Genomic DNA, 23195 nt, shown 5'->3' on the forward strand with positions numbered 1-23195 from the left:
GGGACTGGCTAGTGCTCCACAGAAATAGGAAAACCTGGAAACCACTTGGTGAAATATGACTGAACATTTAGACTTGCAATTATACCCTTAGTAATCCTCTAGTCTTGCCCTGGTTTATGAATCTGCTAACTCAAGTAGTGGGAGAGGCTTCTAGAGGTAGATTTTCTTGTGGTTTTTTTTTTTTTTTTTTTTTTTTTACATTGAGTATCAACCATTATAACACAATATTGTGCTGTGTATTAGATTACAACCTTCTTTTAACTTGCTTATCTTCCCCGCAAGCCTTCCATGTGACAGGAAAGAATAACTGATCCTGTCTGTATCGCAGATACACACACACACATACACACGCACACACATTATGGCACATACAGCATATATTATTTTGTTTATAGTTTAATATGGGTAAGTAACAGTTGAAGTGCTCTAATCAGGAATATGCACTGCAGGGGGAGTTAGTATTTTACTGAATTTAATGAGAAGCCAACGTTTTAGCGGAAGCTACTACAAGCCTGAAACTATCTTTAGAACATTTCTGATTAGCATGAAAGACATAAAAGATAGTTTTTTATTGGTAAAATGAGTGGTTTTGTAGACTGACTAGAAATAATTATGCAGAAACAACCTCCCTTCCATAATGGGCCACAAGAATCTAAGGTGCTCATCAGTCTGTACCTGTTAGAGTGGTGCCATAGGCCAAAGGACTCCATTATATTCTGTATCCAGTTCCACTTAGGAAAGAATTTCTCATTCTTTTTAGATCACAGTAATAAGTATATCTTACATCATGACCGACTCAGTACACATATATACACACACCCACACTGAAAGGAAAATTTTCCAAAGAATGTGCTTCTTACCTCACTTTATATAATGCTATAGTCTATTCAATTCTACTCTGTTTTGTTGTTATTTTTATTGCTGGTTGCAACCCACTAAATTCGTTTGAGAACACAGTAATGAGATGCAAACCGCAGTTTGAAAAGCGCTGAGTGGGAAGGCTAGCTTGATCTTGCTGCCTGAACATTGTTGTATGTTCTGTGGGTGAGTTCTTACAAGGTGCTGTTTGAAGCGCCTGACATGGCCAAGAATGGAGGATTTATTGAGTTACAGGATTAATGGTATATTAGTCTGTTTTCACACTGCTATTAAGAACTACCTAAGACTGGGTAATTTACAAATAAAAGAGCTTTAATTGACTCACAGTTCTTCAGGCTTAACAGGAAGCATGACTGGGAGGCCTCAGGAAACTTACAATCATGGTGGAAGGTGAAAGGAAAGAAAGCACCTCTTACCATGGCAGAACAGCAGAGAGAGAAAGCGAAGGGGTAAGTTCCACACATGTTTAAACCATCAGATCTTGTGAGAATTCACTCGCTATTATGAGAACAGCAAGGGGGAAATCTGCCCCCATGATCCAGTCACCTCGCAACAGGCCTCTCCTCCAATTCCACATGAGATTTGGGCAGGGCCATGAATCCAAACCGTATCAAATGGGCCACATGTTCTTTGCTAGGGTGGTAACGAATGTTCATGTGTGTGCCAGAATTTGGTTTGTTTGGGACTTGCTTCCATTGTAACTACTACCAGATAGTGAAGAGTCAGGAGAGAAAACCTAAAGCCCTTACCTGAGCCCAACCACTGGATGTTACCAATAACTGCAAAAAGAATGTAATAATTATGACTAACCACACTGGTTTAGGTGAATTTGCAAGCAATGCATTTTCTTTTTCTTTTTCTTTTTTTTTTTTTTTTTGAGACGGAGGCTTGCTCTGTTACCCATGCCAGAGTGCAGTGGCACGATCTCAGCTCACTGCAACCTCCGCTCCCCGGGTTCATGCAATTCTCCTGCCTCAGCCTCCAGAGTAGCTAGGACTACAGGTGTGCACCACCACACCCAGCTAATTTTTGTATTTTTAGTAGAGACGGGGTTTCACCATGTTGGCCAGGATGGTCTTGATCTCTTGACCTCGTGATTCACCCACCTCGGCCTTCCAAAGTGCTGGGATTATAGGTATGAGCCACTGCGCCTGGCTGACAATGCATTTTTCAAATGAAATACCGTTAGGCATTTTAGTGGGTTGAATGATCACAACCCAAAAAACAGGTATATTTTTTTAATGTGATCTTATTTGGTAAAAGGAAGTTTGTGGATAGAATTAAGGATCATCAGATGAGATTACCTGAATTTCCAGGTGTAGGCAGGGGAGCCTAAATGTAATCCTGTGTCCTTATAAGAGAAAGACAGAGGAAAATTTGAGAAGGAAGAGAAAGGCATGTGAAGATGGAGACAGAGACTGGAGTCACACAGCCACAAGCCAAAGAAGCTCCCAGAAGTTGGGAGAGGCAAATAATTCTCCCCTGAAGACTTCAGAAGGAACGTGGGCCTACTGACACCTTGATTTCAGACTTCTGGCCTCCAGAACTGTGAGAGAATAAATGCCTATGATTTTAAGCCACCAAGTTTGTGGTCATTCGTTATAGCAGCCCTAGGAAACTACTATAGGCGTTAAGTGAACAAAGACCACAGAATGCTCTTTGATAACCCTGCCAGTCATGCAGTCCCAACCAGTATGATCTCATCCCAAACAAAGGGCCAAAGATCTATTACGTATTTTGTTTTGCTAGCTTCTTCAGAGTTGGCTTTCAGGAAAGAACTACATCTTGTTTGATTGAAAATATTTTGAAACATCATTCACCATCTCTGATGGTATTTATGGCTCAACATTCTTTATAGCAAGAGGATGAATACTAAATTAGAAGCTTATTTCAAAATTGTGGTGGGCCTGCCTACCACACACAGACAGGGAGAACTAACTTGAAGAAAGAATAAACAGAGGGAGATAGCCAAGGGATCCGTTCTGAGAGATTTTATTTCCTTAAGCAAAGGTGGCCCTGGCTTGGACATTGCAGGAAGATTGAAATGCCATCCTTGTGCCAATAAGAAAAAAGAGGCAGCCCATATACATCGGGGTTTTGGGTTTGAGGTATGGTCCTATGATAAGACAGGTAATATCCTATTATAAATAGCATAAAAGGGAAAAAGAGAGAAAAGGAGAAAACCACAACATCAAAACTTCACATTTACTTTAGGAAGTCGAAGTAAATCCAAAGATCAGAGAACCTGGCATAGATCTTGTTAACATTTTGAAATCAGTTTGTCTCCAATAATAGTCCCAAAATGTAAGTATTTAAAAAAAAAATTCTTCTGAGGCAATTGCTTCCCTCCCACAAACCACTTAACAGTACAAGCTTCTTGGTTTTAACTTCAAACATAATGTGACAAAAATGTATATTTCAAGGACAAATTATGATGGAAAAATAGATCATTGTATTTATCTTCTACAGTTATGATGAGAGGATTATTTGATCATTTCTACTGAATCATTAAATCAGAAAGATTGCAAAACATTCTGTGAATTATACATGCAAATTGCCTTTGATAACACCAACATCCAGTTGCCTCTAGAATCTAATAAAGAAAATGTTTTTGGTCTGCCCAGCAGCATTTATGTAACAGGGCCAACATGAAACATAAAAGTGACATTTGGAAAGAGTTTCAAATGACACGAAAGCCATTATAATATGACAGTATTATGATGATCTTTTTAATTGCTGTGGACATTGTTAGGTACTTTGTTTATTAGACAATTCCAATTGTCTAATATTTAACATTTTAACATTTCCAAATATTCTCCTAAATTTTTAAAAACTATTTTAACATGCTAATTTAATTTTTGGGTTTAAGATGGATCTGAGCTAACATTATCTCATTTTAGCAAGCTGTGTAGAAAAATAAACTTTTCCCATCGCAATGATTTATATTCCTGGGAATGGACTTAGGCTGGGCTGGCTTGGATCACATGACCATCTCTGGATCAATCACTGAGGCAGCTGGCGGGGTGGATCCTCTAACTGGGAGCCCTCCTCTGGTCCTCATGGTTCAAAGGGAAAGACCCATCTCCAAAGACAAAGGTGGCCATGCTGTTAGCAGAAAGGAGTAAGGGAAGGAGCTATTCAGAAAAACACAGGTGCGTGCACACACATACTCAGACATATACACAAATATATTTAGACAGACTGAAAAGATACTGGAAGAAAGTATAGTGATGTTGTAATCCCAGTGCTTTGGGAGGCCAAGGTAGGCGAATCACGATGTCTGGAGATCGAGACCATCCTGGTTAACACAGTGAAACCCCGCCTCTACTAAAAAATACAAAAAATTAGCTGGGCATAGTGGCATGCGCCTGTAGAACCAGCTATTCAAGAGGCTGAGGAAGGAGAATTGCTTGAACCTGGAAGGCAGATGTTGCAGTGAGCCGAGATTGTGCTGTTGCACTCCAGCCTGGGTGACAGAATGAGACTCTGTCTAAAAATAAAATAAAACAAATAAATAAAATTTGTGATGTATGTGTTAGCCACAGTTCTGGATTATGGAATTACTGGGGATATATAAACACCCGTTATTTACTGTACTTGACCAGTGTTAAGTACTTTGCCTTTTTATACACAGAAGTGCTAAGGCTTCACTAACACGAGTTTGTTATTGTAAATAAAAGGGGGATTGAAACCTTGGTGGAGGTAGAAGAGTTCCAGGCAGTAAGAGAATTGTGGGTGTTCTGTGATCCTAGAGAAGACTATTGGCAGGTCAGAAACAGATTGCTTTAACGGGGTAAATGAATGGTCACTCAGCTATGGGGAATAGCAGCTCATGGAAAGGGCTACAAGGTGCTGCCAAACCGCTGCCCCTTTCTTGTTTCACCTCCAGTTTATTCTAAGTAGGGGTACGTCTTTTTCTCTTTTGGTCTTGCTATTCTCAGTACTGGATTGCACATCTATTCTGACTCATTCATCCATTCAAGCTCAGTTGAGAAGGTTTTAAACCTCTTCCTCTGACAAAGAATCCTTTATTTAAACATGCCTCCTACCCATGAGAAACAAAGCAGGATTCAGTTACCAACTATTCCAAAAGCTATTGTTTTCTAAGCATTTGTCATGTGCACACATTATTTTATTTCATCTAATAAATTCTGGGTTGCCATTCCAAATTTCAGATGAGGAAATGAAGACATGGAAAAGTTATGTAACTTGTGGAAAATCATACAGCTTGAAATGACCAAACTGGGATTTGAATGGAAGTTGGTTCTAAGCCCATGACCTCGAAAAGGGAGGGCCTAATGCTGCCACATCCTAGCTGTATTGTCTTCAGTAAGTCATCTCCACCTGAGTCATAATTTTCTCGACTGTAAAGTCAGAATATTTATACATCTCACCAGTCTGTTGCACTGGCTTGTGGTGAGTTCCGTAAGACGACACACAGAAAGGAGCTCTGTGCATCATGTATCATGCCTGCACACATGTGATGTTTTGTCCACAGACTGAGCCTCTAGGAGACTGCATACAGAGTTTGGAGGCACATCTAGTGAAACTGGAACACTAGGAGATTCAGCGGGTTGCGCAATAGGAGGAAGGTATAAAATGATGATACTAATAGACTGAGTCGCAGGTGTGGGTTGGTAAGATGCTAGGTAGAGTCTGGGCAAGGTCAGGTGACCAACTGTTCTGACCTGGCCCAGGACTTGGGGGTTTCCTGGGATGTAGGAATTTTTGTGCTAAAACTGGGAAAGTCCTGAGCAAGCCAAGATGAATTCACTTGGGGAGTTTTGAGGACTGGGCAGCTCGATAGTGACACCATCCATATTTCATAGGTGCCAGCCCCTTCTTTGGCACTTTTGGAAGAGCAGAGGAAAAGTGTGCATTTCCAGCAATAATGAGAGATCAAGGAATCACACTCAGAGAGAACTGTAGTGATTCTCCCCCAAACTCATAGCACTCTGAAAGTGGACTCCTCAGAAGTTTCCCCAGGTCACAAGCCCGTGGCCATCCATTTGGGACGTAACACCCATTCTCTTCCAGGGAGGAGGGTAGAGCTCTGCTGGGAGTCAGAAGCCAAGAAAGCAGGCATTTTGAAGTTTGCATGCAGCCTTGCATTTGAACACCGTCCCTCTGCTAATTCACACTTTCCCTAAAATGCACCCTTTTCCATAGGGTTCCTCCGCCTTCCTGACTTGTGAGTTCTTGAACTCTCCTGTCTTTCTTTTGTGGTAATGTTCAGACAGGACTAAATACCCGGAGTGGACCTGGTGCAGAAAAAGCTGGGACTCCTACCCCAGCCCACAGTATTCCTGTGTAGAAAATTCTGCAATCTTATTTTGACACTCCCCAGCTCTCCACGTGAGAGCTTTACTCTGCCTGGCATGAAGGGAGAATCAAATCAATGCACGTCAAAGTGATGGCACCTAGTACAATACCTGGCGCATATTAGAGGATCAATGAATTATGGTTTTCTTCCTAAGGTTATAGAGCCAGTCAGTAGCATAAGAGGGCTAATCTTGACCTTCTGTTCCTTAAACCGATTAGCAAAGTTACCTTACAAGGAAGATTATTGAGGAAGTGATTATACAATGCCTTTAGTTCATGAGCAAAAATAGCACTTAAATAGAGCTTCCATTACACAGTTGATCTACCTTTCTATTTTCCAAATTGGGCTTTCTGTAAAACATCCATTGTATTTCCTTCAAGTTTTCAGTTTCAGTACATTTTAGATGAAGTGGAAACCCTCAGGACACAGTCATCAATATTTCTCAGTAAGAATTCTGGCTCCTCTGTAATTGAATTGCCCTCTCCTGCTAATTTGTGTGCATCCATACAATATCCCTTTCCTCCAATTAAAAACGTCACTCATTGACAATGCTGAAAATTCACAGCCAAGATGGAGAAGTGAAAAGGGACCAGGGGATAGAAGAAATTAAATTGGATGTTTCCTCGGAGTTAAGGTATTTTTTCTTCCTTTATGTCTTGGTAAGTAGTCACTTTTGTGGTGATAGCAGCTGTACGACGGGAGCATATATGATGAGTGACATTTTATATTTGTATGTGTCACTGATGCAATTTGAAAACAATTTTAAGATGCGTGAGCAGTATTTTTTCTCATCAGAAGTTTTTGGTCTAAAGCTATTCTTCTCAAATAAAACTGACTTTCTAACAGCAACTTCGTATACAGGAGAATAACCCTGGGCTTGGTACCGTGTATTCCATTAGTGTAGAATTAGAAAAAATTGAGTCTACTAGAATATGGTTCTGTTACTGCAACCTACACTGTAAGCCCTCAGATCTTCTTATACAATTTCAGAAACTCAAACACTCCAGTCCAAAATAATGAGATGATGGACCACATTCAAAACTTGAGATGGATTATGTGAGGAAGTGGAAACATTTTTCCAAAAAAAAATTTAAACAGTAAAACAGAGTGTGCCTTTGATTTAAATTCTAAATGTTTGAAAATCTACGCAATTGGTTCTTTTCAGCCTCCTTCATACAATACATTGTTTATTTTTCCATCTTGACTCTCTCAGTTATTCTGGTTTCCATTTAATGATGACAGATTTCGTAATTCTTGTTTCATTAATGTTGGCCTCTGGAGTCTGATTTAACCAGAATAATAACTGTGATCATATGCAGAATTTAATAGGGAAGGGAAATAGCTAATTACATTTGTTATCAAAGGAAGCCAGGAAGTGCCTGGAGAGAAGATACATCCGTAAATCTCAGAGTCACACATCATAGCACAGAGTATGGAACCTGTGAGGAAGAACTAACTGCGTGGCTGATGTCAAGGTTTCATCCCAGCTGGAAAATCTTGCATAGAGAGCACCCAAACTTGTACTTGCCTCGTTCCCTTCTGGGCTTCCAAATTGTTACAGGGCTTTTGAAAAAATTTAGTGACACAAATCCTGCATCCCAAATAGGACAACTATGTAATCACAGAACCAGCTGGAACTCTTAGCAGTTCCCAAGATGTTGACTAAAGCAGAACCAACTCCAGACAGGCATTCTATGGGAAGTACACAATGGCATCTCACACTGGCTCTCCCTCTACTGTGCCCCTGCTCTCCCTCCACCACCCCATTACAGTTTTCTCTCATCTCCTCCATTTGCATTCAAGTGTAGATCCACATACTGGATACCAGGCAACCTTGGACTTCTACACCAATGACTTAATTTCACTAAGAAAAGATGAGGTTGGAGTTTATGAGTTTGGAACAGAACCTACTACTCGTAAGTAGCAGAGCTCCATTTGTTGAATTTTTCTTTCTAACCAGTGTCAATGGTTTTTATTATTTTATTTTATTTTTTTGAAATGGAGTCTCACTCTGTTGCCCAGGCTGGAATGCAGTGGCACAATCTCAGCTCACTGCAATCTCCGCCTCCTGGGTTCAAGCGATTCTTCTGCCTCAGCCTCTGGAATAGCTGGGACTACAGGCACAAACCACCATGCTTGACTAATTTTTTAATTTTTAATAGAGATGGTGTTTCACCATGGTGGCCAGGCTGGTCTCGAACTCCTGACCTCATGATCCGCCCACCTTGGCCTCCCAAAGTGCTAGGATTACAGGCATGAGCCACCTCTCCAGGCCATGTCAATGGTTTTTAAAGTTATTATAATGTTCAACATTAACCAAAACATGTTTTAGTAGTCCAGAATCAGTTAATAGTCATTTCACACCGAAGATGAATTGATGCTAACGGGAGGAGGGGTATGACCTCAGAAGTAGCTACAATATGAGGCTACTGCTGCAGAGAAGAGGCAACAGGTCTGCCCTCTCTCTTGCAGCAGATATGACTCCCTACATCTCTGTCCGTTTCCAGCTGCTTTACACTCCTGCAAAAATAAGCCAGGGGAAGACAGTGGTTGCTACAGCACCTTCAGTAGAATAAATTTTTTAGAAAGATCCAGTTGCACTTTCTTCACTGTTATGACAGCCTTGTGAAATTCACAGCTGTCATATCTTCTAGGACTATGATATTTTTCATTTATTCCATTATTTGTGAGTTTACCAGGTAGTAGAGCCAAGGGGTGGGGTAAAATAATGGAGTGGTGAGTTCTATCCCGAGGCCAAGGTTGTTGGCAATCTCCCTGGACTTCTCTCTGTCCAACAGCTGATTAAGAGTTACTATTCCCATTTCTGGTGGTTAAAATTGTACCATAAGCTTAACTCATCAAGCTTAAGAATCAAAAAGCACTTAGTGTGATGCAGTGGATGGTTATGGCTGATAAGAAGCCACAAAAGACACTCAACCACTCCATTTGCGAATTGAACTTGTCCTTCTGTAAAGCCCACTTCTGGGGTCACATGAACTGGAAGATTCAAACCTGGAGTTGCGCCATGGCATCATCACATACTAGCCGGGAAGTAGCAGTTCAAGTAACTCCTTGGCACCTTTATTTCCTTATCTGTAAAATAGGGATAGTAATAGATTAAATTAGAGTATACAACACATAATAAATGCTCAACAAATGTCAACTATCAAATGTGCAAGATGGGAATAGTAATACTTAATGCCATGGTTGTCAATACTTCTACCTGATGTAACAAAACACCATTAAGTCTCAGTGGCTTAACACAATGAAAGTTTATTTCTCATCTTATATTTCAATATAAATTGTGGGGAAGGGCTCAGTTCCGTATGGTGATTTGAGGGTTCAGAGACTTTCCATTGTATATCTCCACCGTTTTCTACAACCATATCATTCCCTGAATTCAGCCCATAGATGGGGAAAGGTGGCTGGCAAGAGACAGAATGTAAAGAAAGTACACCAGTCTCACCACCTTAGTTCATCACTCCTGGGTGTGTTCCATTGCTGAGACCTCATTGTATGGCCACACTTAGAAGCAAGGGGGCTGGAAAAGTTGTCCAGTTCCATGCCCAGATGTGAGAACACAGATTCTGGAAGGCTCTTGAAGCCTCAGCCACATCTCTCTTGAAGGACTGAGCTGACAAGTAGGTTAGATACCGCTTGTTAAACAGCCAGGTGGGAGCCAATCACAGCAGCAGTCTTTATAAATGTAGCTATTGTCACTATTAATCTCAAATCACTACGTCAAGATAGTAAGATCTTTTTCCACACATTTGGAAAGGAAAGAAAAGTCCAGAGCTACTGTTCAAGTTTGTCTTGATTCTAAAGCCTTCATAGACCTGAAGGTTAGGCAGGCCTTCTGTTCCATTTTGCAATGGGCATCTAGATAAGTGACCCAGTAAAACAGTGCCAAAGCCACTTCAGAGCTTCTGGACTCTTCGATAAAACAAAGAAAAATATAATACTGATATGTTTGTTGTAAGCTCTAAGGCAGTTCCAAATATTGTCTTTTTTTAATATTATCAAAATATGTTATTGCGGGCCTCCTGCTTTCTGGCTGTGAGGTCTTGCCAAGTTATTTGAATTCTGTAAATCCTCATTTTTCCAACTGTTAAATGAGGACAACACTTGTTCTATCTCAGAGGGTAGGGCTAGATGTAGGGTGTTGCCACCTTCTTCCTCCTCTTCTTCTTCCTCCTCTTCTTTCTATTCTTAACAGGATGATTACTCCTGTTATCATCTATGCATCAACTCTAATGCACAGATTATATATGCATTCTAATTATCTCCTTGACTTCCTCCTGGGCCAAGGGCAGCCACCTGATGTGGTTAGAAAAGCCTGAACATGGAGTCAGGGAAGGCTGGATTCAACCCTGACTCTGGCACTAGCTAACTAGGTGTGAGTCCTCAGGCAACTCATTCAACTTCTTTGTGTGTTTCCTCATCTTGAAATAAGGTAAGAATTCCTAACAGTAAAGGGTTTGAAGATGTATTGTAAATCATTCATTGTTGTGCTTGGCATCAAATGAAAGCTAATTTCCTTGTCCCTCATGCAAATTTTCATAGGTCCTAAGAATTTAGGAAACGGTAGCACCCTGGCACCTTGGAATAATTGAGATACAATGCAGATAAATAGATTACATGTTTTGATGAAAGGTTTTTGATGCTACAGGGTTCATTGTTGTTTTGATTTCTTGGTGTAATAATGTATTTTTTGTTGCAGTTGAGTCCAAAGCTCATACCTCTTGCCACATGACAATAAGTGAAGCCACAAAGTATCAGGCCAAGGAAGGTGACTTTATTGCAGAGAAACAGCACAACCACACCATTCTCAACATGTTATTCACTGATTTTAAAAAATTATAGCCAACTTAGTAGGTGTGAAGTTTTATCTCATTGTAGTTTTGATTTGTGTTTCTCTAATGACTAATGATATTGAACATTTTTTAAATATGCTTATTGGCTGCTTATATATCTTCTTTTAAAATATCTACTCAAGTACTTTGCCCATTTTTGGATCGATACTTGTTGAGCAGAAATTGATTTAAAATAAACTTTCAATTCATGGTAACTAGCTCTAAATTAAGCTTACCATTTCTTCAAACTTATTTAATTTTGTTTATTGATTTGTCTAATTTAGAGAGAGATTTTTAAACATTTCCCACCTTAATTATAGCTTTGTAGAATTCCTGTTTGCTAATAGTTTTGCTTCACATGTTTTGATTCAAGGTTTTTGATGCTTCAGGGTTCATTGTTGTTCACTGACTTCTTGGTGTAATAATGCTTCTTTCATCGTAGTTGAGTCCAAAGCCTGAACTGCTTGCTACATGACAGCCAATAAGTCAAGAGACAAGGTGTTGGAGCAAGGAAATTGACTTTATTTTGGAGAACCAGAAAACTGAGAAGATGGTGGACTCGTGTCCTAAAGAACCATCCGTCTTAACCATCTTAAGTTAACAGAATTTTAGGCTCCTTTTATGTTAGGGGAAAGGGAAAAGGGAAGGACTTGGGGAAAAGAGGTGACCAATGATTGCAGACATCCAGATAGTGGTGGGTGTCAAAGCGGGGCTTGTGAAACTTCTTTGCCCTTGGTCAGGTAACATCTTTCCTTGTGTGTACACCCTCCTTATTTCTTCAAGAGTTAGTTTTGGGAAGAGACTATTATCATTCTTGCTTTAACACTAAACTATAAACGAAATTCCTCCCATAGTTAGCTCAGCCTACATGCAGAGACAAGCAAAAGCAGTTAACCTAAAATGTATCACTGTGGACGGCTTAGAAGCAAAATAGAGCTTGTCAAGCTAGGCATGCTTTTCACTGCTCTATTATCAGTATAAAGTGTTCCTCTTTGCCTTTTAAATCTGGTTTGCTTGAATTTTGCTTTGCCTAATGAGTTCCTCTGCTTTTAAAAATTTGTTTATGTTTGTTTTGTTTGTTTTTTTTTAACAAACCTCTTTACTTTCAAGCTTTGTGTCATTTACTGCATGTATATCTCCATAAATAGCTTATAGCAGGATTTAAATTTTTAAACATGCTAAAAGAACTTGTTTGTTAACCTCTCTCTCATCATTCTTGATGTATTTGGTGTTATTTTTGCCATCTCTTTATGTTTTCATTCTGAGATCCTATGTTTCTTCCTTTTGTCTACTTCTTGACTTTGCTAAACGCTCAAATTCTTTTTCAGTTTTAGTTTTTGTCTTTTCTGTGGTTTTTAAGGTATACATCCTAATTCTTTTTATTTTACTACTGGTTGCCCTGCGCTTTTTACAAGCACAAGTTGAGGAACAGGTTGGGGGGGTGATGATTTCTATTTTGGGAGGAGTTAAAGATGGTGTTACCTTATTGACAGGGAGATGCCTTGTTTCTGTCACCTCTGGGTCTTTACCCCACTCTGTTCCCTCTTCTGGGAACTAGGACACATCTGAATCAATACCTAAACATCATTCAGCCTCAGCGTAAATATTCCTTCCTCTGGAAGCCTTTCCCGTGCCAGCACATCGGCAAAGTGTCCACCACGTGCTCCCAGAGTGCTCTCTCTCTCAGCCTGTCACTGCAGTGCTTACCCTGCTTTGTAACCGACCTTTCCTTGTCTGTCCCCATTGGAGGCTGATGCTACATCTTGTTCCCTGGTCTACCCCAAAATCTTGCTAGGTCTGATGTGACACCCAGGAATCTGCATTTTAAATCTGACCTCTGTAATACTGACAGGAAACACTTTCTAGGGCTGGAGTCATTAGCAATATGAATTTAGTAGAGAGAGGTGGGGTTTAACCCTTAGGCAATGTTTCCATATCTCAGGGGGAGAACAGTTGCACTGAAGGGATTTTATCCAGGCTCCTACTAAGTTGATCATGTCCTGAGGAGTCTCGCCCATGTTTCTGGTCCATTTATAAACAATTGCTGGAGGTCAATTAGGAAACATCTCCCAGGGCTCTCTGAGCCTTGGGCAACACAAAGAAGGTGAGGGAGAAGGTCAGCTCATGAGTTCCTGTGGCTGCTCAGTGCTATGGCCCATGTTCAGTCAATACATCTGATATGGTTTAGACATGTGTCTCCTCCAAATATCATGTTGAAATGTGATCCCCAATGTTGTAGGTGGAGCCTGGTAGGAGGTGTTTGGGTCATGGTGGGCATTCTCCCCCATGAATGGCTTGGCATCCTCCATATTGTAAAGTGTCCACAAAGATCTTGTTTAAAAAGCCTGGCACTTCTTGCCCTCTCTCTTGTTACCACTCTCACCATATGATACACTAGCCCCTCACTAGCCTTTCACCATGATTATAAGCTTCCTGAGGTCTCCCCAGGAGCAGATGCTGACATCATGCTTCTCGTATTGCCTGCAGAACTGTGAGCCAAAATAAACCTCTTTTCTTTATAAATCACCCAGCCTCGGCTATTGTTTTATAGCAATGCAAATGGACTAACATAGCATCTAAGCTTCCAAAAGGCACATCAGGGGAAAGACATCATGTTGCTTTTTATTTCAGAGTCAGTAATCTCCAATATGGATGCAGTGTATATACATGCCTTAGTCTTCACAACCTTAGTCATCGCTTGCACTGACAGGTAGGTCAGGACTGCTAGGGGCCAACTGTGGGGGAATCTGGAACCTGTTTCCTCAAGGTGTGCATTGTTTGTATTTGTCTGAGAAAGCGTCACTTCCAGTTACAAGTAACTACAGTGAAAAGGATAATGTGCAGCAAGGATAATTGAAATCTGCATTGCCTATGGCTTATTTCTCACATTAGTTCTTACTCCTAAAGATTTAGTGCCATCAGGACTGTGTTTAGGCAGGTGGGATGCAGAAGAAGTTGGAGATTCAGGAGGAGCTGGGGCAGTGAACAAGAGGAAGTGGTGAGAGGGACACTGGGACCTGCTGTGTCCATCTGGTCTCTCATCAAGACAGGTCACCTGCAGTGATACGTCACAGAAGTCCATGTTACACCAAAAGACTTTACCTCTTTGCCTGGTTTGAAAGCCTGTCATTATGAATGTGTTCTCTTTTTAAAATGTGATGAAAATATTATTGCTTCCCAATGCTTGAAATTGTGGTATTTACATTCAAGACTATTGCCTTTTTTTTTTTCTTTTTTTTTTTCTTTTTTTTTTTTGAGACAGTCTCACTCTGTTGCCCAGGCTAGAGTATAGTGGTGGGATCTTGGCTCACTGCAACCTCTGCCTCCCAGGTTCAAGCAATTCTCCTGCCTCAGCCTCTCAAGTAGCTGGGATTACAGGCACACACCACCATGCCCAGCTAATTTTGTTGTTGTTGTTTTTGCATTTTTAGTAGAGATGGGGTTTCACCATGCTGGCCAGGCTGGTCTTGAACTCCTGACTTTGTGATCCACCCATCTCAGCCTCCCAGAGTGCTGGGATTACAGGCGTGAGTCACCGTGCCCAGCCCCACCTGTTTTTAATATTGGATTTGGAGTTTGTTGGGTATAATTAAATACCAGTGTGGTGCAGGACTTCTGTGTTTGCTTTTACTTCAAAACCCTAGAATCAGATTATTTCATCCCTTTTAGGGAAACTTACTTGTCATAGGGAATACATGTTTGAGACACTCCCTCTTCACCTTGTTAGTGAGAGGGGATTTTCGTCCCAGGGTTATGAGGATGGTGGAACACATAACACCCCACACCCCACAGTTGAGACGCACAGCAGGTAATTAGTCAGGTAGACTCAGCCTGGGAGAGGAGGACACACACATCACACAGTCACACAGGGGCCACACTCAGGAGCAGAGGGAATAAGGGGCTGGAGGCGGCAGGCTTTGTGGTATCAAAAGGGTAGAGTGACCTCCAGTTCCCACGGGAGGATGAGATTGGCTTGTTTGCATCATTCTGTGGGCTGGTGGAGAACCAAAACCTGCTACTAAAGGATCAGTAGGAACTATGCCTGTTTCCTTTGTTAAGGAGGTTTGTTTAGCTAGAATACTTTATCCATGGGAACAGAGTAGGGAGAACTTGCTATTAGGCCGTTCAAGGCCCTCTCAATTTTACCAGATGTCAAGGCAGCACACAATATGGAGCCTGAATTTCAGGCCTTAACACAGCGATATGCCATCATTATGCAACTTTGAGAAATACCGTTCCTCTCTTATTCTACAGAATACCACCCAGGTACTCCTGGGATCCTGATTACAGGATATAAAGTGTAGTTAATTATTGCATTCATAGATGGGATTAATCTGCCAATCTTTTGTCTTTTTAATGTTACTCTATTGCTTAAGCATTGATTCCAGAGGAAGAAGGACCAGACACTCTCTGTTGTTTTAACTTACTTGGAAATTCATTAGAGTCAGTGCTACTCTGACTCTAACGTGGTCAGTGTGGTTTCCAGACCAGCAACATCAGCATTACCTGGGAGCCCATTAGAAATCCACATTCTTGGGCTCCCTGCTAGAAATACCACATCTGAGTCTGAAGAAAAGTTCCAGGAATTTGTTTTAACAAGACCTCCCAGCGATTCTCTTACTAAAGTTTGAGAAGAACCACTTTGGCAGGACTCGTGACAGTTACTCTTAATCTAAGTTATGCAGCAGGGACAGCACAGTAAGGAGACAAAACATAAATAAAGGCCAAAGAGGCGGGGCATGGCGGCTTACGCCTGTAACCCCAGCATTTTGGGAGGCCAAGGTGGGTGGATTACTTGAAGTCAGGCATTCAAAACCAGCCTGGCCAACATGAGGAACCCCCGTCTCTACTAAAAATACAAAAATTAGCCAGGCATAGTGGTGTGTGCCTGTAGTCCCAGCTACTCAGGAGGCTGAGGCAAGAGAATCGTTTGAACCCGGGGAACGAGGTTGCAGTGAGCCAAGAACGTGCCACGGCACTTAAGCCTGGGTGACAGAGTGAGATTCTGTTTCAAGAATGAAGGAAGAAGGGAAGGGAAGGGAGGAAGAAAGAAAGAGAAAGAAGGAGGGAGGGAGGGAGGAAGGAAGGAAGAAGAAAGAGAGAGAGGAAGAAAGAAGAAAGAGAGAGAAAGAAAGGAGAAGGAAGGAAGAAGAAAGAGAGAGAGGAAGAAAGAAGAAAGAGAGAAAGAAAGGAGAAGAAAGAAAGAAGAAAGAGAGAGAGAAAGAAAAGAAAAGAGGAAGGAAGGAAGGAAGGAAGGAAGGAAGGAAGGAAGGAAGGAAGGAAGGAAAGAAGGAAGGAAGGAAGGAAGGAAGGGAAGGTCAAAGAATTCTGCACTTCCCTGACTTCATTCTCTAGTAGATCCTAAGCCCGTTTCTTTAAATAAAGCCCTTCGTCTGCCCTAGAAAGGATAAAGATGAAAGAAAACTCTGTTGGCAGTATGATCGGTATTGCAGAGCAGTGGGAAAAGCAGTGAAGCTAATTTTGAGGAAAAATGCTTTTCATAAAAGAAGTAAAAACATGCAAGCCAAACTGATGACACTAGACCAGGTGGAGGGAGATAAAGTCAGTACAATAAAAGAAAGGCAGGTTTGACCTACGGTGATGAATGAAACCTGCTGATCAGGTAAAGTTGAGGATATTAGACCTCGTGCAGTGACAGCGAATGACTGTCACCACAATAGTCCTAGTGGTATCTCAAACAGGAGAAATTATGGCAGAAAACTCATAGAAGTTTAGAGCCTGGGCTGGACAGTTTTAAAGAAGGTCTGCAAGGTGAGGAACTGGTTGGGACTGGGCATAGCTTAGAGCTTAACAGCTTATTGGACTGGTAGGCATAGCATGGTCACCTGAAGTGAACCTAATGAGCAAGTTGTAAGCCTCAATCAAAAATGCAAACAAAATTAAGGAACTCAGACGGGTGTGGTGGCTCATGCCTGTAACCCCAGCACTTTGGTAGGCTGAGGCGGGAGAATTGCTTGAGCTCAGGAGTTCCAGACCAGCCTAAATAACATGGCAAAACCCCATTTCTACAAAAAATACAAAAATTACCCAGACATGGTGGTGCATGCCTGAAGTCCCAGTTACTCTGGGGGCTAAGGTGGGAGGATCGCTTGAGCCCAGGAGGTCAAGGCTGCAGTAAGTCATAATTGCACCACTGCACTCCAGCCTGGATGTCAGAAGGAGACCCTGTCTCAATAAATAAATAAATAAATAAATAAATAAATAAATAAATTTAAAAATTAAGGAACTCATTTACAGTATGCTTCCTAATATTTTAGATTACCTGGTTTGGTTTAAAAAATAGATCTCTCATGGTTCAAACATTTCTAAAATCTGACTTATGATGAGAATCAAAGAGCAAAAGCACAACTACAATGATGAAATATTTTTTAATTCATCATCATCTCATCCTCTAAATTATGTAGTTTATTTACCCTGAGTATATGTATGATACAGTTGACCCTTCCTAGCAGCAGGCTCCACATCCATGGATTCAACCAGCAGCAGATCAGAAATATTCAGAAATAATAATAATAAATAACAATGCAACAATAAAAACATAAATTTAAAACAATACAGTGCAATAACTATTTACATTGTATTGCATATTAAAGTAATCTGCAGATGATTTCAGTATATATGGGAAGATGTACATAGATTATACTCAAATGTTAGGACATTTTATATAAATGACTTAAGTATCTGTAGATTTTGGTATCTGCAGGGGATCCTGGAACCAATTATCTGTAGATACTAAGAGACAACTGTATATATAAATTTTGTCAACTCCATCTTATTTTTGATTGATAGAATATCACCACTTATTTTGAAATGATTATGCATTACTGTAATCACAACCAATTCAAGAATATTTCTGTCCATTGGTGCCTTAATTTAGAACAATATTTTTAATAATGCTTTTCACCACCAAAATTTGTACTTGTTGTATTATCTCAAAAACAAACAACTTTTCCATCAATGTTTAACTTTAAAATTGACTTTACAATGCATTTACAAGAATTTAAAATGATTCACTTTTGATAGGATGCATTTCAAAAAGCTTTGTTACAATTTCATAAATTAGGTGGAAAATTGAACCACTTAAGGACTCATCCCAACTCATTTTCTATTTGAAGCATCTCATGCTTGCAAAGGTCTTCTTCTATTAACGGTATTAACACATTAACAGGTGTTGCTTTACTTTTTTATAGACCCAAGAAAAGTTGGAATAAAAGTAAGAAAAATTATTTCAGAAGTGTCTAAATAATCTAAATGTGATTATTTTGTTTGATCTGAATGACAAATCATGCTTCAGAGTGATATGTAAATACACTGTGTGCAGAGTGGCACATGGTAATAACTTGTCTTCAGGTACAATCTTCTTAAAATAGAATCTTCAATTGATCCTAAAGGTTCAAGTTTGTTGCATCTGGAAAAATATGTAGATTTAATTATTTGCAGGTGTGTCCCACATACTAGAAGCCATGAGTGAAGGTGAAGATACAAAGTGAAAAATCTATTAAGTCCACCCAGCCTATGTTGCTGTAACTGTTAATCAGTTAATGTTTAACTGTTAATCAGTTAAACTGTTAATGTTTACCAGAAAACGAAGTCTAGGCAAACACAAAAATAGACAAGACCTGAGGACGACAGAGACAAACTGAAATTATTCTAGGAAAACCAGATTATATGGTTGCCCTACCTCCACCTCCACCTACATCCATCTCTCTCCAAAAAGGTCTCCTTTTCCCCACAGATCTGAATAAGATGGCCCATCCTCTCGCCTTATAAAAGCCCAATGCCCTTTCCAAAATGTTCGTGGATACCACAGCCTTGCATTCTCATGGTCACCTCTAGCCCTAAGTTTCTGATTCTTCTGAATTGTTTTTCACACCTTTAAAATTTTATACTTTGGTATCAAGTGAAATTCAACTCCTTTCCTAATTTCTAAACAACAACAACTTGTGTAGCTGATGAGTGACAAATTTGGTTATTGAAAAGGGAGGGATGAACTTGTGTTCCAAGTAACTTATAACTGAATATTTATATCCTTGTTTCCCACATTCCCTGGGGCCCTCTTTCATGCTGCTTGCTCATTCTTTCCCTTCTGCCTCCTCCTTCAGAGCTCCCACCCCATTCATCCCATTTTCTTCTGTAGAGTGATTTATCACTCTCTAGGCTTGTACTCAAAACTCAGCCCCAGGCCTCCCTTTGAGTTGAGAAATGCCTTGAAATTAACACTGACAGGGATGTTTCAAATGAAAAACTAGACAAAGGCTGTTGACTGATTTCTTTCCTAATTTCTGCAAGGTAAGTAGGAATTTGTGTGTGTGTGTGTGTGTGTGTGTGTGTGTGTGTAGAGAGTGAGAAAAAGAGAAACAAAGATGCAAGTTTATAAATGTGTAGAACTATATACATGTGTGTGTGTGTATATATGTATGTATGTATTTATATTACTCTTCCAAAACATTTCCCTAGCCTGTAGGTTTAGATGAAGTCACATTAATATTAACACTCACATTTAATGGGCTCATAATACCTCTTTGCAGGACATCAGCCTCAAAGTCACTCTAATTTTATCTGGGTTCCCTGAGATTTTATCACACAGAAAAATCTGCCCTTTTTAGGGTGCTGCTCTGATTCTGCCAGGGACCGTCATCCCCTGTGAGCATCCATTGATGACCATGTTTTCTGGGCATCTAGTTCCTTCTGGTGCTTTGTCAGTTCCTGAGATCACTAAATAGTGGAGATGGGCCCAGCACAGTGATGTGTCTAACTTAAAGGTAGGGCAAAAGCTGTTCTCCCAACCCCTGTGTTTCAGCTCCTCACCTGGACATCTAAGCTGCATATCTCATGGCTCACTGATTTTATGACCCTGTTCATAGGCATCTGGCTAACAAATTCCTCTAGACAGCTTCTCTCAACACCCCCACTTCTATGTAGATCAGTTGCTATAGACACATGTGAGCCCCCGACCCCATGCACAGATAGGTACAAAATCTCAATTTAGTTTCATATGGAAACGAGACCCCGTGCATATTTTGCTTTTTTATTTTCTTTCTAGAGTTTCACATGCCATCAAATGTAAGATTTACTACTGGTGAAGCAGGAGGGCAGGGTAGAGAGAAAAAAAACACCACATTAAGCTCATATTTTTATTGTAAGATGTACTTTCATTTCAGAAACTTCCAAGTTAAAAAAAATTGACCTTAAAATTGAAGGAAGAAGTATAATTTAGTGGAATTTAAAAACAAATTATTTTAGTATTTTCCTTTTGAATTTGTGAATCTTGTATTCAAAAAACGTCTTATGTTTTGCCATAAACTTATATATTCAATGTGTATACAGGAATCATAGAATTTTAGAGCTAAAGTAAATCTCCTTATTAAAAAGTTTGGACCGAGAGAAGCTGGTGATATCTTCAAGGAACAGAACCTAGTATGATTGAATAGGTGGTGATCAGTTTACCTGCCTCTCTATCCATACCATTTTGTCCAAAGAGGGAAAATATGCATTTAAAGTGTTCACCTTGAGGCCAGTCTGGACAACATAGCGAGATCCCCATTTCTACACAAAATTAAAAATATTATCTAGATGTAGTGGTGCACACTTGTAGTCCTAGTTTTGTTGGGAGGCTGAGGTGGGAAGTGAGCTATGATCACACCATTGCACTCCAGCCTGGGTGACAGAGCTAGAGCCCATCTCTAAAAATAAAGAAATAACATGTTTATCTTATTATGAAAGTTTTTAATAATCAGTTTTGCAGTCATTCTGTTTACTGAAAGAAGTGAAACATACACTTATTAATCCTTTGGAAGTTGAACCATCTGCAGTTTGACAAAAGTAGTTGGGAAATATTTTTGTTTTACTAATTTAGTAGAATAGCTGTAACCAAAAGCAATAGTTTACACATATTGAATATGTCTTATAAACAATGTTGAATTGTTTTTATTAAAAAAAACACATAAGCTTTTGGGTATATTTTACATAATGAAATAAATGTAACATTACATAAAAATCAAAGGCTATTTCTGTCAGATTTACACATGAAATTAAAAATATTGGGTCATCTAATTATCCTGGGTTTTAGCTTTCCCCTTCACTTTCCTGACAGATATTAAATAAACATGGTCTAAAGGAATTCACTGTAAAATTATTAGTATGAATAGAAGAGCTCTGTAATGTTGAAGGATATAACAATAAATAAAGACTAATGAGTTTTTTCTTTCATGGTAATAAGCAATAGGAAAAATGGCAGGAAAAAGGCCGGATTAATAATACCAACAGAAAAATAACTAGAATGAATGTTATACAAATAGGAATTTCATTTGATTGCAAGAAGCAGACACCTGTAGTAACAGTAACTTAAATTAAGGAAATGTTGTGACATAAAAAAGAGACAGGCAGTGAAGGGCTAACGTGGTTGTGACAACACTGAGAATAATTTTCCCTTTCTTTTCCACCCTCTTAGATGTAGGCTTCATTTCCACAGATGCCTCATGATCAGGGATAGCTGCTCAAGTTCTCCCTATTACATCACATGTCCTCCATCAGTTTTCAACTGCAGAGAACTGAATCTGCTCCAGCTACTTGACACACAAATGGCTCTATTCCTGTACTAAAGAGCTTCTGGAATCCTAGACAAGGCAGAAACACAAACTCTGTGTAATATTTTGGGACTAACACCCAAAGTCACCTGAAAGAGTTGGGCCACCAAGGTAGCTACTGTCCCTTCTTGTCCCTTCTATGACCAAGAAGCTCCTTTTCTGATTGGAATGCTGTCACTCCACTTGCTGGGTCCAGAACCTCAGAGCTCCTGCACAATGAGGGAGCTGCAATCCCAGGAAGCCACACAATCCCAAAGCTGTAATGATTGGGAATCTCATACCACAGATGCTGTCTTCAGAACCAAGCTGTTTCTGCTTCGGTCTGCACCCATGACTTCAGTGACCAGAAATGAAGACCTCAGCAAATGCTTCTTCCCAGCATAACTGAATGCTTGCCCAGTGGGGCTTGCCAGAAGGAACAACAGAAGCAACACCTCTCCATTTTGCTTTACATCTACCTTCCAAATCATCACTTGTGTACCTGAGGGGTCGAGCATTCACCGCATACAAAAGCATAGCTGCAAGAAATTGGGGGAAAGTCATTTTTAGCTTTTCAGTCTTTGAAACATAAGAAGACACTCTAGAAGGGAGTTGCAATAGACAGTAAGTGTTAATTCACAATTCCGCCAAAATATTCCAGGAAGAGGGAAGGAGAAAGAAAGGGGAAGGATAAAAGGACATCCTCCTTCACTAGCTCAGTGATCTTTAAGAAACTTTTCATGAAGCCCCACTAGATGATTTTCATTTGCCCTTCATTACCTACTCTTAACTGCAGGGGAGACTGGGAAATGCAGAACTTTAGCTATATGTGTTGCCTCCCAGAATAAAATGGGGTTTTGTTAGAAAGAAGTAAATAAACAAGATAATGAATATTTGGTGGGTAATTAATACAGCTGACCCTGGAACAGCACAGGTTTGAACTGCTTGGTCCACTTATAAGTGGATTTTCTTTCACCTCTGCCACTCTGAGATAGCAAGACCAATCCCTCCTCTCCCTTCTCCTCCTCAGCGTGAAGCTGGTGAGTATGAAGACCTTTAAGATGATTCATTTCCACTTATGAATGGTAAATATATTTTCTTTTCCTTATTATTTTCACAATAATGTTTTCTTTTCTCAAGTTTCTCAAGTTTGTTCTATTGTAGAAATATAGCAGACACGATAATACATATAACACAAAAATCTGTGCTAATCAACTATTTATATTATCAGTAAGGCTTTTGGTCAACATTAGGCTATTAGTAGTTAAGTTTTTGGGGAATCAAAAGTTTTATATGCATTTCTGAATGCATGGAGAGAACAACATGGGAATTAGGTTGGTGCCTTAATTCCTATGTTGCTCAAGAGTCAACTATAGTTTCAGCTGAAGCCTGCTCTTTTTTTCTCAATGTCTATACTCATCCTTCTTTTCTTACATAGAACACTTCACCCCTTTCCTATGAACATACCCCAAAGTCTCATCCAAGCAATGCACCTAACTCAATATCCAGGATTACTGGGTAAAATGTACCCCTCTCTATTCCATCTAGATGTGG

General features: G+C 40.0%; 1 long non-coding RNA gene across 4 annotated transcripts in view; it reads left to right on the plus strand.

The window, feature by feature from the left end:
* Window positions 1-23195, plus strand: part of LOC102135343 (uncharacterized) — a 215418-nt gene that overhangs the window by 169442 nt on the left and 22781 nt on the right. The window contains exon 4 of one of the 4 annotated variants that reach the window (XR_012416280.1): window positions 21527-22729. The exons of 1 other annotated variant lie outside the window; for it this stretch is intronic. This is a non-coding gene — a long non-coding RNA (uncharacterized lncRNA). Of the gene's footprint in view, window positions 1-21526; window positions 22730-23195 lie in introns of those variants that run through there. 2 more of the 4 variants (XR_012416279.1, XR_001492299.3) reach the window with 2 other exon arrangements.

The sequence above is a fragment of the Macaca fascicularis genome, chromosome 7 (genome assembly GCF_037993035.2).
Source record: "Macaca fascicularis isolate 582-1 chromosome 7, T2T-MFA8v1.1".
In the NCBI taxonomy this organism is placed as follows: Eukaryota; Metazoa; Chordata; class Mammalia; order Primates; family Cercopithecidae; genus Macaca; species Macaca fascicularis.